We start from the raw sequence: 16,768 nt of genomic DNA, 5'->3' as shown, positions 1-16,768 counted from the left end.
TATTGGCCTTTGACTAGACTTAACCATCCAGAGGTCCTTTACCTTAATATGAATACTTTTGTAGGTGTGTGTCCATACTTTCTGTTAGATTACTGATGGCCACAACTTCCAAGCAGCAGGCTCCCTAGACCTTCTCTCTTTTTCACATTGCTTGGTTTCTTCATACAGGTGGCACACCTATCAGAGTCTCTTTCAACCACATAAGAAAGGGACATGTCTCCATAGGGGTGGAAAAGCTCTCAAATGCTGGAAAACTGGATTAGTTTTCCTTATTTGGAAGAATACACACACACACAATTCTATACTGCTTTATATTATAAGAAAAATATCAAAGTGGTTTAAAGCACATTAAAACATCAATAAAACACACTGAAGAAAGTCAAATTTAGAATATAGTCAAAGCAACATAATTAACTAAAATAATAAAAAAAACTAAATTATCCCAAAGATTTCAAAATAAAACATTACAAAGGAGGTCAACTACAGAATACACACTCCACAAACAAAGTTAAAAAAAAACATTTGTAATGTTGTACATCCCCATGATGGATGTTGGAAAAATAATACATCTACTTGGCAAGTTACAGTGGGGGAAACCAGGAAAACATTAAATCGCATGAGATTTCATGTAATCATTAATGCTTCTGGAATGACAGTTCATACTAATGTACTGCATTTTCTGTTTTCCAGGTAAACAGTTGAAAAAAATACCATCACAACTGAGGAAATTTTCACTTCATATATTTCTTTCATTGCATACACGTGGTGCTTCAGATCAGGAAACCATGAGCTGGTTTTCTCAAATTCTGGAAAACTGGATCAGTTACCCTTATTTGGAAGAATATCTGACCTCATTGGTTCACCCTTGGTGGTTACTTAAGCTTCTGGTTTTACTTTATTCACCACTGATATGTGCATTTTTGTTTTTCTGGGCTTTCTCATTTCTCTTACATATTTACAAGAAGATGAATAACCAGCAAGAAAGTGATGATAGCAAAATTTGGGAGAAACCAAGGAAACTTATTGCTCAAGTTTATGATATATATGGAAAGATATGGTATAGTGAGTAAAGGTTGCTTTCATTCCAATAATTCAGTCTTATCAGCTCCTATACTTTCATAGGACTGAGCATGAGAATTTCAGGCTTGAGGCACTGGAAGAATAGTTGCCACAGTGCATCAGGAGTGGACCTCTAAACCCACCTCAGAGTCACAACAGCTACAAGTTCCGGTTGGCTCAATAAGGATCAAAACAAAGGCATATAAATTTATTTAGGTAATAAGCAATCAAAAAGAAAAACATTTTATGAGTAATGAAATTAAGATATATTACAGAAGAAAGGGTAAGCTGGTGGCTGCATAAACACCATATATTTAATCACATTTAAAGCATGCCTCCTCTCTGAGAGAAACCTGGAGAATGTTGCTTACACCTCACAGAGCTTTTCCTGAGCAAGGTGAAGCACTAAGTAACTCTGAAACATACACTCTGGAAACAAACCATAGAATTTACCAGCACAGGATGTGGTGATGGCTGCTAATTTGGATGGACACTGCGGGAAACAGGATGATGGAATACAGGGAGATTTGGCTTGATCAGCAGCATCCATCTTATGTTCTCATTGCTTCCCAAAGTGTGATGTTGCTTTAGATGTTGAAGCATAAATCAGAAATACATTACTAAAACCAAGTTTGGGTCATAAGGATGAAACCCTGTGACTGTCTGGGAAACTGTTTTCTCACTTTGTATAAAGTGATTCAGAGAATGGTCTGAAGATATGAGTATTATAACTCATATAAATGCTTAAAAGAGATTGAAATCGCTTCACAGTTTTAGCTTAGTCAAAGACTAGGCAAAAGTGTTTCCACCTGCACCTAAAAGTAAGCAAGGAAGGATATTCCAGCGGAGGAGAAATACCATTTATTCTGGGACCACAACAGAGAAAGTTTTGATCCCTGTGGATGACAACCTAGCATCCGGAACGCTGCAACATATAGGAGAGCTTTTTACCTGATCTTAAATTTCAGTTTTCTAAAGCGCACTGTTTTCCTCCAATAAAAGACTGTAATATTTTATTTATTTTTCAACCAAGTAATATTTATTTGTTGCATTTTGTATTATTTTCAGATTATGAAGTTATTGGCATGGAACATCTCCCTAAAGGACCAGAGGTTATTATTTATTATCACGCAGTCACTTTTACTGACTATTCCCTTCTTGTGGCTAAACTTTTTAAGGAAACACAGAGAGGTTGCTTTTCAGTACTTGATCATGCCTTTTATCGGGTACCAGGTAAGTTATTAAATTCAAATCATGCTTTTTTACAAGGGTCATTTAAATAAGGAAGGAAGGAAGGAAGTACAGAGCCCAAAAATGCCTAGTAGCACAGAGTGCTCTGTTTGGGAGGCTTTCCATTGGGTGAGTTAATGCAGCATATAATCTCCACCCACTTATCTGTGCATGAAAAGATGGACTTCTGAGGGTGTAGGCAGGTCTCAACCAGCATGGGCTCATCTGTGCCATGTGTCTGTCTGTCTCTCTGTGCATGCAGCAAGACACTGTGGTCTGTATTTTTATCATAATGCAAACTTAAATGTCATTCTGTTGTACTACAGACTTGACTTGTGGAACACATGTCTAAATAGGTGGCACCTCAGCACTTCCACAAAATCCTACTTTAATTGGAATGGCAAAGAACTATGCTGGTGATCCATAATAGTGCAATATGTTTGGAATAATGACACCTATATTGCGTCCACAATATTTCCTAAATAAGAGTTATAAATAATGCATTTTTTTCTATTTGGGGCTTATTTTTTTCAGGGTGGAAGACGTTTTTTGATGTGCTCAGGTTGAAAGATTTCAGTAAAGCTGAATCTGTGGAAATTTTGAAGAAAGGCCATTTACTGGGCATTTCCCCTGGAGGAGGTAGAGAAACAAACTTTAGTAATGACTACAACATAATATGGGGTAACCGCACAGGTTTCGCTCGGGTAGCTTTGGAGGCAAAAGTGGTAAGTGATCGTTGTGCAATTTGCATTGCCCTCGCAATTATCCTAGATAAGACGTAATGTGCTCACATCCTTGATGTAGCATCCTAAATAGTTGATGATGGCAAATATCCTGCATGGGGGCTTAAATGATATCTGGAGTTCCAAGTATTTCCTTTTTTTATTAAACTTTATTATTTTAAAAAGCACTCAAACATCTAACAAACACCACAACATTGAGAATTAAATACAATAAGACATAACAAAAAAGAAGAGGAAAGAAAGAAAGAAAGAAAGAAAGAAAGAAAGAAAGAAAGAAAGAAAGAAGTGGTAAAGAGTTCCAAGTATTTCCTACTGATCTAAATTTCATTTAAAAAGAAAAATAGCTTTCCCCCTCTTCAATTATTGACAATTTGGGGGATAGCATGTGCAATTCGAAGTCAGTTACGTCTGGCTTGTCATTGTAATGCCAGATGTGGAGCATTATCCCTAGTCCTTAACCAAAATAAAGGTGGGGTGGTTGGAGTGAAGTAATTCTCCAGTTATCAGCTTCCTTTTGATTTTGATTTTATTCTTTTAGCCCATTATACCTATATTTACAGAAAACATTTGTGAAGCATGTCGGAATACACTGCGTGGATCTGTTAAAAGATCCGCGGTTAATTGTTTATTTTAATGGTTATTGAGAACTACTTTTGGTATCCTTACGCATAAAAGCGAAAGTGAAAGTAAGAATGAACAGTCGGTTTGCCAATAAGATTAATCCGCCTTTAATTTATAGTCCCGGTAATGTTTCAAAGTTATCAATGAGCGTTAACCCTGCTTCCCGCCTTTTTGGAGGGCAGCAACAGTGGTTTTATTGGTTGGAGTGTCAATCGTGATGTCACATCTGTTCCTAAATAAAAGGCTGAGGCTCCCCGCTTAGGCACGTTCAGTTTGGGTTAGTCAATCGTTCCTTACGTTTTCTTCTTTTGGGTCCTTTTACTTTCAGTTCAGGTCAAGTTTAGTTTAAGGGTTTTTGGGAGCGGGCTGGATGGGTTGGACGGGTTTTTCTTTTAGTTAGGTTTAGTTCGCGGAAGATTTTCGGTTTAGCTTTAGTTAGGCTTTTAGGTTTAGCCTAGGGCTAGGTTTGCGGAAGATATTTCGGTTTAGTATTATTTAGTTCAGTATCGCGGAAGATTGGGCGCGCAGGGACTGAGAGCTTAGGGAAACTTAGCTTAGGGCAAGAAACGAGCCTACGCGGGTTTTGCCAAAGCCACTAAAAGATATACTCGGTGTCTGTCGTTCTTTGGGGAAAAGGGAAAAAGGTTTAAAGATTTTTTTTACTTTAACCAAAACTTAGATAACGTCCTTAGTTTGGTTTTCCTGGTTCAGATTCAGAGGCATCCATTGGTATTCGAGGCATCCATCAGTTTTCGAGGCATTATTTTAGTTAGAAGGCATTCAAGAACTCACACACCTTCGGAGTCATTTTCCGTCTTACTCAGCTTCCTTCAGATTGTGAGACTTGGCCGGCGCCCGTGCTCATAAGCACGTGGAACGCTGGCCGCTTTCCCCCGCTACTGGTACCTCGTGTGTGGGCAGCTTAAGCTTACACACGAGGAGCTCCAGCACCGAACCCCGGCAGAAGCATACAGGAACATTGCATTGTCCTCACGGTTTTCCTAGATAATGGTCCTTCTATACCAACTGATCCAACATTTTTACCTAATGCCAGCCAATTTTCTCAGTATTTTGTACACTTGTTGAATTATCAAAACTAAGTTTAAATCTAAAATTTTTATATCATCCCATTGGTGAGTTATGAGGCTTTGAATTTTTTTTTTTTTAATGACCATTTTGGTGTTGCCGTACTACACAAAAACACTTTTAAAGAATTCTTGTTAGTACTTCATTTCATGAACATTGAAGCAAAATACATATCAAACAAAATTATGGCACTGCTGGAAGTGTTTAACTGGTGCTAAGATAGCATCCCTTATATCCAGATCTTATTTTCAACAAATGAGGAGTACAGAAAAGAAGAAATGTTCCTAAAACGACTCTTTGAAAGAGTGAAAGTGATCAGGGGGACACAAGGATTTCTTTGCTTTGTTCCATCTACATCCAGTCCAACAGAAATGGTGACCAAAGTGTGCACCTTTAGCAATGAGAGTGAGAAGTTCTACACTGAAGGAGGTACAAGATCTCTGGATATGGCTGAGATAATTGGGTAAGTGACCTGTGAATACAATAAAACATGGTGGCTGACCTACGTGCTGCCAATGGACTATGAAAGTGAAGAAGCAACTCTGACCTGCATACACCTGCCAGGCCCAGCATCATCATTTTTTTGCCCATCTAGTTGGCATGTAGTTAAGGTGGGGCGAGCACAAGTTCTAATACGGCTCAAAGAAAGGACTGCAACTGGCCGCACTTATACTTTTACAAAAAATGAAACTTGTGCAACAAACGCTCTTAAAAATCATTTGGTGTGAAGCATAAATAATGTGTAATGTTGGATGCTTGATATGGAATGATCCGCAACACATAAGCAGCCTAAAAAGCAGAGGATGGCAAATATCCAGTTTTGGGGTCAAATGATATCTGGAGTGCCACAGGTTTCCCACCCCTACTTTAAAACAAAGTGCTGAAATCAATGACATTCTAAAAGAAAAATGTCTTTTTTTTCTTTTCCTCTTATATTCCTGAAAACCTGAAGAGCAGTTTCTTCATGTGAGATATTTGGATAGATATGTCAGGAATTCTGAAGTGTGTCTGGCTAATTTATATTGCCAGATGCAAAGCATTCTTCCTAATCCTTAACCAAAATAAAGGTGGGGTGGTTGGGGTGAAGTAATTTTCAAGTTCACACCTTTCTTTTAATTTTTTTTCTTCTTTTATTCTTTCAGCCCATCATCCCTATTTTTACACAAAACTGTTGTGAAATATTCAGGAACATTGGAAAGACAAGTGAGCTAAATATCTTAAATTCCTTGGTTGATCAAGAAATCTGATATCAGGAAATAAACATTATAAAAATATGCAATGATATTTTTTTAAAAAAATCTATTTCGTACCTACTAGCTGATAATTTAATGCAAACTTATGTACACTTATATGCAAAAGTTGTGCTGTCTCTTTAAAAAAAATGCACTCAAATTATTTAACCTCATCTCTGGGATGGATTGATTGGAATTGCTAAAAACTCAGAATGCCAACTAATTTCAAATTTGATATGGGGTCGCTCTCTTTCAGACTCTTTTCCCTTTCTTACATAGGATTGACAAGATGGTTATATGAGAAAACACGACTTTTCTACCTTCCCATATATGGAGGATTTCCAGTGAAACTGAGGACATATATTGGAGAACCCATCCCATACGATCCAAATATAACAGCTGCAGAGCTGACTGAAAAAGTAAGTTAACTCTACACTTGGAAGTATAAAAGCAGAATATTTCTTTCCTGTTGGTTTCTCTCTTCCAGTTCTATAAATTGCATTCTGCCTACTGACTTCCCCATTCTATACAACCAGAGAGAGGGTTCATTATATAGACTTTTGTGCATTATGTTCATCACTCAGCTTTCCCTCTCCGTAACTTGTTGAGACCACGAAAAATGTATGCATTTTATGTAGTGCTTCACAAAGATGTGCTCAGCCAATAGGACCTCTTCTCCCTACCAGGGGCGTAGCAAGATAAATTGGTACCTGGGGGGAAAAATTTTTTTGTCACCCCCCCCCGAGGCGTAGGAAGGTCAGGTGGTATTCAGTGCGGACAATTTCTTGCCAACCCCCCCTTGACCCCCCCCTGCAAAAATGGTTTTACGTTATTTCATATTTTCTTACAAAGGAATAATAACAAGTAATAATAATAATAAACCTTTATTTATATCTCACCCTCTCCGGCCGAAGTCGGGCTAAGGGTGGCTAACATCATTAACATAACATTGGTATAAAATCAAACAATAATTAAATTACCTCTTTAAAACATCTCAAAATCAAATTAAAGTTTAATTAGATGGCTTTCCACAGGGTTAGGGTTGGGAACAGTAAGTGCTCCACTGAACTGAAATTTCAGCCTTCACAACATAGGAAAACAGCCAAGTAAACAGCTATTTTGGTGGGAAAGGGTCAAGATATTAACCGATATGCATGAAATTTCATATATAGCTATATAATCCCTAGTATAGTAAGATAAGACCTTTGGAGCAGACATTTTTAAAAAAGTTTTTTTATGAACTGCCCTAGTAGGGCAGTAATTGTCCTTGATAATTTGTCACCCCCTCCGTTATATAACATGGGGCAACCCTTGCTATGCCCCTGCTCCCCACCATGTGCCCCAGAATCTGCCCCAGAGGGTCCCTCCAAGCCCCCTCCCCCGGTGGGGGACCCAGGAAGCACTATATGCTCTTAAGCCTCAGTAAAACTATTACTGAAGTGAATGTGACTCCATGCTACTCTGCTATTTTTACCCATGCCCTGCTGTGCTGTTTTCAAGCATGGAACCAGGGGGTGACTGTTTTTTTGGTCACTAGCCCTGTCAGCCATTGCCATTCTAAGAGAACGAGGGAGGTGTTCATAGTGAGTTCAGGCACCTCTTTTTCTGGAAAAATGCATTGAACATAGTGAAATATAACTCAATAGCATTTCTGCAGGTTTCCTCACATAGCTGGGGGTAACAACCGTGCTGGAAAACTAATACGTACCAAGCAGCCCAAGGCACTTACGTTTGGTTGTATCTCTGCCATTTTCAGAGTGCTCTTGATTAAAAAAACAAACAAACCATAAAGACAGTTGGCTGGATTCACGGAGAGATGAACAGTTTCCTTTTGGGGTTTCTTGGCCCAGCCTGCTCTTGCCCAACCCTCCATTCTGAAAAAGTCACTCTTGAGGACTGAGGTACAAGGACTGTCATATCGTGTATCTGTAACTGGAAAAAATGGGATTCTTTTTTCTGCTAGTTCTGATCCCTATAACTTTTTCCTCACAGATATGCATAACTGTGAATATCCATTTTGCAATATATCGATATAACACAATGTTATATGTTTGTTCTTCTTTCAACAGACAAAAACTGCAATTGAAAATCTTCGGGATAAATACTAAAAAAGGCCAGGAAATATATTAAGATCTCTTTCAGAACGATTTGATAAGCATTACAAAGCTAACAAGTCCATATAAAACTGTTGCAGTGTTTCTGACAAGCTGTCTGCAATAGGAAGCATTAATAATTATGTTATTAAAGCTAAGTTGATATACATAGAAATGTGCTGGATTGTTTATTAATTATCTAGAAGGGACCCTAGCTCAGTAACTCATCACCTGCGGGCATACAGAAGGTCCTAGGTTTTCAAAGACATACAATAATAATAATATTTTTTTATTTGTATATCACCTTTCTATCTCACAGTTTACAAGCAGAAGAAACAAAAAAATGTACACCTTATAACAATCTAATGCAATACAAAAATGTGATAATAAAACAAAATTTTAAAATAAGCAACCTACATCAAAGAGTAACATTCAACAATTATAAGAGTAATATAAAATAAGATCAACATATAAAAGTTAAACAGAAATCCACTCAACATTTACAATAAACAATTTCTAAACTAATCAATAAAACAGCAAGTCTTGCCCTATCCTGCAATACTCCCAGAATGCCCCTTTTATAATGGGAAGGCGAGTGCTTAACTGAAACATGAAATAATATTACAAGTGAAAGAGTAATGTCTATAGTTCACTTGTATTAAAACAGTGACACCTCTTTTATGTTTTTAAAAGTTTGCTCCAAGATTTGAGCCCTTTAATGGCTCAACCTTTCTAAACATATAGCAAAAACAAAAAGTACGGAAAACAAAAAGTAACCAAAATTGGTGGGAAAAGTGCAGTTAAATAGCTAAAGTAAACTGCCTCAGTTTTGCAGCTTTACCTTGAGGTCCCAGAGTAAGAAGAGGGGACAGACATGGCTGCCTTCCTTGCAAAATGGCTGAACGGTTTGAAAGTGGAACTCATCCCATGCATGCTCATAGAGTCTCAGGACCTAGGCAACATAATTATGATACTGCATGAAATAGAACATCGGTCAGATTTTACAACAGCAACTTTAGAACACTTTTTTCCAACTGAGGAGTATCACTTAGAGAGCATTAACAACATCAGATCAAGTGCAACTAAAATGCTTTTTCTCAAAGGAAATGCAAAGGACAATGTAGCAAACAATACAATCAATGTTGAACAGGTTTAAGGCCCGTTGACTGTAACAAGAGAGATAAGCTTTCACTTGATTTGAACCTGTGGGCTGCAGACCTCTGCAGGTACACAGAGTTATCCCAATGGGTCAACAAAGCAGCTGTGGCTGGCAGGTCCTGGTCAAGGGCCCAGGAACTCAGAGGCCTGTTCGTCTAGCACCCATTAGCTGGCTTTCTCCCAACAGGATGTCTGTGGAAGAAGGCACATGGCATGGAGCACCTGCTCTCGAAGAGGAATGATTTGGCTTCGAGCGGGTTGGCTTAGATAACCCTTGTGGTTCTCTCCAACTCTATTATTCTATGATTCCCATGAGGCATCCCGAAACAAATCTATATAAATATTTACTACATTGGGAACAATTCCACATTTTATAGATATATACATGACACACATATATACACATGACACATTACACTGTGCCATTAATTAACAGAAATAAAGACAATATGGAAAAGCCATGTGTGAAAAACTAAGTGCATCTTATTATTAAACTAGTGTTTTAAGCCCGTTAAAAAAACGGGCGCTAGACCATATGTGGAGGGGGCTGGCGCCCCACCCCCACCCCCTGCCAAAGCCTGCTTTAGCGGGTGGTGGGGGGGTGGAGGAGAGGCAAGCAGGGCTTTCTCCGCTTTAGCGGAGAAGCCCTGCTTGCCTGCCCCGCCCCCCGCCCGCCTGCCAAAGCCTGCTTTAGCGGGAGGTGGGGAGTGGAGGAGAGGCAAGCAGGGCTTTCTCCGCTTTAGCGGAGAAGCCCTGCTTGCCTGCCCCGCCCCCACCCCCTGCCAAAGCCTGCTTTAGCGGGTGGTCGGGGGGTGGAGGAGAGGCAAGCAGGGCTTTCTCCGCTTTAGCGGAGAAGCCCTGCTTGCCTGCCCCGCCCCCCGCCCGCCTGCCAAAGCCTGCTTTAGCGGGAGGTGGGGAGTGGAGGAGAGGCAAGCAGGGCTTTCTCCGCTTTAGCGGAGAAGCCCTGCTTGCCTGCCCCGCCCCCACCCCCTGCCAAAGCCTGCTTTAGCGGGTGGTCGGGGGGTGGAGGAGAGGCAAGCAGGGCTTTCTCCACTTTAGCGGAGAAGCCCTGCTTGCCTGCCCCGCCCCCGCCCGCCTGCCAAAGCCTGCTTTAGCGGGTGGGGGGGTGGAGGAGAGGCAAGCAGGCTTTCTCCACTTTAGCGGAGAAGCCCTGCTTGCCTGCCCCGCCCCCCGCCCGCCTGCCAAAGCCTGCTTTAGCGGGGGGTGGGTGGAGGAGAGGCAAGCAGGGCTTTCTCCGCTTTAGCGGAGAAGCCCTGCTTGCCCGCCCCGCCCCCGCCCGCCTGCCAAAGCCTGCTTTAGCGGGTGGTGGGGGGGTGGAGGAGAGGCAAGCAGGCTTTCTCCACTTTAGCGGAGAAGCCCTGCTTGCCTGCCCCGCCCCCACCCCCTGCCAAAGCCTGCTTTAGCGGGTGGTCGGGGGGTGGAGGAGAGGCAAGCAGGGCTTTCTCCACTTTAGCGGAGAAGCCCTGCTTGCCTGCCCCGCCCCCGCCCGCCTGCCAAAGCCTGCTTTAGCGGGTGGTCGGGGGGGTGGAGGAGAGGCAAGCAGGGCTTTCTCCTGCTTGCCCGCCCTGCCCCCCGCCCGCCTGCCAAAGCCTGCTTTAGCGGGTGGTCGGGGGGTGGAGGAGAGGCAAGCAGGGCTTTCTCCACTTTAGCGGAGAAGCCTGGCTTGCCTGCCCCGCCCGCCTGCCAAAGCCTGCTTTAGCGGGTGGTCGGGGGGTGGAGGAGAGGCAGCAGCGCCATGCAGGCCAACGGGGCAGGAGGGGGTCAGCAGCAACAGGCTCTCCTTGTAGCAGCGGGAGCAGCAGCGTGACCTCCCTCTTCGGCTTCTCCTCGTCCTCTGCAGCCGGCGTTCCATTTCAACCGCCCGCTTGAACTGCCGACGCTGCTCGTGGCCCGATGTCTCTCTGCTCCAATCCCTGTGTCCCTGGGGCACATGCTCAGTTGCGCAAACCCAGAGACACACGGACTGGACGCAGAGACACTTGCATTTTATATATATAGATAGCTTGTAGAACCACATTTAGCAACAATAAGAAGCTATCATTTTCTGTAGTACTTTATCAGTCTCTCACATCAGTTCATTGAAGTTTGCTGGCATTTGTTTATGGACAGCTATCTTAAGGTCTTGCGGAGCATTTCAATTGGGCTGAGGTCTGGACTTTGACTAGGTCATTGATTCTGTCCTTTTCCAGCCATTCTGTGATAGATTTGCTGGTATGCTTGGGATCCTTGTCATAGCTGTCAACTCACCCCCCCCCCTTTTTAAGGGAAATTCCCTTATTCCGAATAGGATTCCTTGCAAGAAAAGGGAAAAGTTGACAGCTATGATCCTTGTCCTGTTAACAGCATGACTCAATTTGGGTCAAGTTTCAGCTGTCGGGCTACTGCATCACTTTTGACTTGAGAATACTTTGGTATACAAAGGAGTTCATTGTTGACTCAACGACTACAAGGTTCCCAGCTCCTGTGCCTGCAAAACAAGCCCAAATCATCACCCCAAGTGCTTGTGCTGATATGCTGTTTGGTGTTCGCCAAAGGTGGCGCTGTGCATTAGGGCGAAACACCTCCAATTTGTCTCATCTGTCCAAAGGACATAATTCCAGAAGTCTTGTGGTTTGTTCAGATGGAACTTTGCAAACCTAAGCTATGTTGCCATGTATTGAATAATAGGATCATTCAGAAGGTTTTGAATAATCAGGATCAGGTGCACAACCTTGGGGTCATTTTGAACTCACAGCTGTCCATGGAAGCACAGGTTAATTCTGGTAGCTAGACTGGTGATAAGGAGCAGTCGCTGGAACCATCTAACACCCAACCTGGAAGATCTATATTGGCCCCCAGTACATTTCTGAGCACAATTCAATGTGTTGGTGTTGGTGTTGAACTTTAAACCCTAAATGGCCCTTCCACTGTATACCTGAGGAGTGTCTCTACCCTCACCATTCAGACACTAAAGTCCAGTTCTGAGGGCCTTCTGGTGGTTCCCTCACTGCAAGAAGTGCTGTTACAGGGAACCAGGCAGGCTGCCTTCGAAGTCGGTAGTGGCACCTGCCCTGTTGAACACCCTCTCATCAGATGTCAAAAGAACAACTACAAAACTTTCTGAAGACATCTGAACGCAACCCTGTATCAGGAAGTTTTTAATCGATGATGTGTTGCTGTGTTTTTATTCATTGATTGAAGTTCTCACTGCCAACATAGTGAGAGTTTCCACAATCAAGGGTGGAGGTGACCTTAGTGGGGTGTGCCATCCCATTTCCAAACCACACCAGCTTAGTTGGAGGTGTGGGTGTACCTAGCAATTAAGGAGGCACAGCAAATGCAGGACACATTTTCTTACATGGCACTGTATGGCACAATAATGAATTACAGCAGTAGCATACAGTGTGGTGGGGCGCTGTTGTTCACCTGACCTCTGATTGGTCACATTGCTGCTGCTTAACAGTAGGTGGATAAGGGAAAGGTACATTGGGAGTGAGGTCAGCATGGTATAAACAAACAAACAAACAAACAGCACTGGGTTTGCTCCACTGATTTGTTTAAATCACACCCACCTTGCCACTTTCTTCCCCACTCTCCCTCTACCTCCAGATAAGTAGAAGTGAAGCAATGCACTGGTTGGTTCCCCCCACAAAGCCCTCAGCTAATGGATTACAAAAAAAACAACCCCCTTGCCCCAGGCATATATATCTGAATACCAGGAATGATTTATCCCGATTGTAAAATTTTGAAGCAGTTATTTCCAATCTTCTTTCTGCTCCCTTAACTACCGTCTTAGCTCCATATTGGAGAAGCAACTGGTTTCTCCTGATTAGGCTGTACCAAGGAAAGGAAAGAACAGCAAAAAGATAAGATCAAAGAGAACTGATCCTTCTAGTCCTTTGCAATCTCTCATTTTCTCAGTTGCTTCCCTGTCCAAAGCCACTAGCTCTAAAACATTCAGGTGTGTTGAGATGAGCCAAATTCAGGCTGTGCAATTAAAATTGACAAAACAGCATGCTGCCTTCCTGTCTGCCTTCACACATATGACAAGGGGATGCAACTGCCTGCCAGTTTCCTCCTCCTCGGTTTCTGTTGCCATTGTAGTACACACCATGGACGAGGACTATGGGCATAACTACATTCAGTGGCTCTGGGCTTTCTTCCTGTTGGCATTCCTGCCTTCTGCACTACCCATCCCAACAGGTGCCTTTTTATTTCCTCCACCCACATGCCAAAAGAACCTTTACCTAGTCGGCCTTTGCAAGGTTGGTGGGCTTCTGTGGCACATTTGTCTTGCTTTCATATCACTGCTTTCATATCACTTTCATGTTTGTTTGTTGAGAAATAAATGTTAATAACTGCTTCCAATGATGTTGTCTTCTTGTTTCTTTAAAGGTGCAAAGGAATTTTTATGGGAGGGGAAACAATGCTTCGGTCAGCAAGGGTTGCTTGGACACATTATCCCATGGTGTCACATAATCTCGGTCAGATGCCTCCATCAGCAATCTAGCCATCCTATTATATGTTTACTGGTGGTTCTTCATCAGGCCCGAGGGCAGTTCTATAAAGAACACATGGGGAGTAATACAGCCTCAAGTTACCAACCAAACGTACAGACAACAGGAAAGTGAGAAAGGATTACTTCTCTTTAAGTCTACAGAAATGGTTCCCTGCCCCCCAAATGTGCATCTGCATGCCTCTTGTGACTGTCTTATTTGTGTTACTGAACAAACTGACACATAGCTCAGGATAGATAAAGAATGCAGGTAGGTCGCCGTGTTGGTCTGCCATAGTAAAATAAAAAATAAAAAATAAAAAAAAATCCTTCCAGTAGCACCTTAGAGACCAACTAAGTTTGTTATTGGTATGGGCTTTCATGTGCATGCACACTTCTTCTGAGGTGCTACTGGAAGAAATTTTTTTATTTTTTATTTTGTTTCAATTTACAGAATTCACTGTTGGGGAGCATTGGAGACATGGAGACTGTTGGAATGATCTGGGAAAAATGTGTCAGATTTGTGAAGAGCTTCCCTGGAGGAAGTCAGACACATTGCAAGACTTCTAGACTGAGGGAATTCTGGCAGTTGCAGGACTTTTTTGAGCAACTGGACTTTGCATTTGCTGTGTGCACTTTTCCTCAGCGAAAACTTTATATGTTGAAAAGCTCTCTGGGATCAGAGAGTGAAGACTTCTTGTAGCAATTACAGAGAGAGTGTGTGTCTTTGTGCACCCAAAGTAAAAGCGATCTCTGCTACGCAGTTGTTTCCTGTACTGAGACTAACCACTCAACTTAAATTCTGTGGCACGAACACAACACTGAACAAGAGGGAGGGTGGGGAGAACAGTGAGCTGATGGGTGGCAGCATTTTGGGATTCACTGCAAAGTCCCTCTTTCTGGGGAAGTGAAGTGGAATAGCAGCACTGCTGCCAGATAAGAAGAGAGGCCGATGGCCAAACCCTGTTATCACTGCCTCTAGAACGTCATTCCATTTGGGTTATTGGGGACTATGCCACAATACACAGCCATTCCATTTTTGTCTACAAATTACCAAGCCAGCTGAAAACCCATTAGCTTTACATAGTTGAATTGCATATTTTTTATTTTATTTTATTCTATCTTCACGACATCTTTCAACAAAAAGTATGAGAAAAGAGACAAAAATTATCAGGGTGGGGCTTTAAATCACAGCTGTTTTGATTCCAATAATAGCTGTGTTATAGGGAGGAATTGAATTTCTGCTTCTCAGTGTTATAATATCTGAAAAGCTGTAAGTGCTTAATTTCATCTCCGCAAGTAGCGAACATCCTAGCTGTGTTTTAAGTAGACAATGTGGAAACAGGCTAAGATTTTCATACAACTGGTTTTTACACACACATACAGACAAGACAGCATTTCTGTCTCTCTGCTGACCCATGCACAGGAACTGACAAATAACACAACTACTAGCACATTTGCAAAACTAAGCAAGGATCATTTGTTGAGATTGCAGGGGGTTGACTAGACAACCCTTGGGGCCCCTTCCAACTCTTCACTTTATGATTCTATGAACAAAAACTTTTACTTACATTCCTGGTAAGCCTAAATTGCCTTCACTTTGGTCACTTCTCTCCGACAGCAGCAAAAGTCTTGTCTGGTGCTCTACCTTTTTGTAGGCTAATTTCCACCCCTATGGAGACACGTCCCTTTATGTGGAGGTTTAAAGAGACTGTGATGGGTGTGCCATTTGTATGAAGAAACCAAGCATTGTGGAAAAGAGAAAAGGCTTAGGCAGGCTGCTTCTTGGAAGTTGTGGGCATTTGTAATCAAACATGAAGTATAGAGTCACACCTACAAGAACATTCATAATGCACAATAACATATTGGGTCACAGAGAACCAGCTCACTGACTGCCCCAAGGTTTTCAGGGAATTGATCTAGGTGACTGTTCAGGAAATGGAGCTTCACACTCATATTGTTTCACAATCAACATGGAAGGAGGAATTCTTGATTTAATTCTCAGATGGCTTTAAAAGAATTAATCTGGAGTTTGAAAAGCGACATGGGAGACATGAAAAAAGAAAAAAAGAGGTATCTGAATAAGTGTGCATTGGGAAAGCTGTAGGTTTCGTTTGGGAGTTCAAAATTCGAAAGGCCACTACAAGATGTTTTTGGGCGGTACCTTTCTTGTCCACAAAAAACACCGGACGTCCTCCGACTGCCTGGGATTCTCTTATGAACCCCCTTTGCAGATTCTTGTCTATGAACTCTTTCAACTCCTGCATCTCCTGCTCCGACATGGAGTACAGCTTCCCAGCCGGTAACTTAGCCCCCGGTAGGAGCTCAATCTGACAATCATACGGTCGATGGGGTGATAGTTGGTCAGCCTCCTTTTCACTGAACACCTCCTTAAAGTCTTCATACTGGGGTGGGATTCCCCTGGAATCTTCCAACTGCACTGTGGCGATCCTCCCCTCTGTTTCTTGTGCACCCACCTCCATCAGGAAGTTATCCATACAATGCGAGGATCCGAAAGTGAGTGACCTCTGGTGCCAAGCAATAACTGGATCGTGGAGGTCCAGCCAACTCATGTCCAGTACGATTGGTGCTCCCGACAGGTGTGTGACGTTGAATGCTATCACTTCATGACGCCGGGAGACGCTCATCCTCATGGGTGGTGTCTGATGCCTGACTTGGCCACCCAGCAGCTCTCTCCCATCGATCGTGGTCACCGTAAGGGGAAAATCCAAAGGCAGCAAATGGATCTGGTGTGCCTTGGCAAAGCTGTCTGAAATGAAGTTCGCCGAGCTCCCCGAATCTAGAAGCGCTTCTACCTCCAGTGGGTATCCATTTGGTAATTCTAGCCGTACCTTGAGCACAATTCCGGGTCTTGGAGGACGTGGAACCACTGCGCTCTGCTTCTTTGGGGACTTCAATTGCGTTCTGCCTGGTTGGTCATCCCCTCTCTTGGTTCCAACCAGGCGCTGGCTTTTCCCTGCTCCTGTTCTCCCTCTCTTCCCTCCTGCACCGACGCCGCCACCATCCCTTGCCACACGCGTTTCTGTGAGC

General features: G+C 42.7%; 1 long non-coding RNA gene and 1 pseudogene across 1 annotated transcript; one reads left to right on the top strand and one right to left on the bottom strand.

The window, feature by feature from the left end:
- The first annotated feature begins 965 nt into the window (after positions 1 to 965).
- On the top strand, positions 966 to 8,154 carry LOC117050423 (annotated as a pseudogene).
- Positions 8,155 to 8,742: 588 nt separating this feature from the next.
- LOC117049989 lies at positions 8,743 to 15,462 on the bottom strand. Its single transcript, XR_004427041.1, has 3 exons — positions 15,289 to 15,462; positions 13,470 to 13,783; positions 8,743 to 9,016 (listed from the first exon to the last, which is right to left on the bottom strand). It is a non-coding gene; the product is annotated as an uncharacterized LOC117049989 (long non-coding RNA).
- Between the last annotated feature and the right edge of the window lie 1,306 nt (positions 15,463 to 16,768).

This window comes from Lacerta agilis, chromosome 7 (assembly GCF_009819535.1).
Source record: "Lacerta agilis isolate rLacAgi1 chromosome 7, rLacAgi1.pri, whole genome shotgun sequence".
In the NCBI taxonomy this organism is placed as follows: Eukaryota; Metazoa; Chordata; class Lepidosauria; order Squamata; family Lacertidae; genus Lacerta; species Lacerta agilis.
This window is presented reverse-complemented; position numbering and strand designations above follow the sequence as displayed.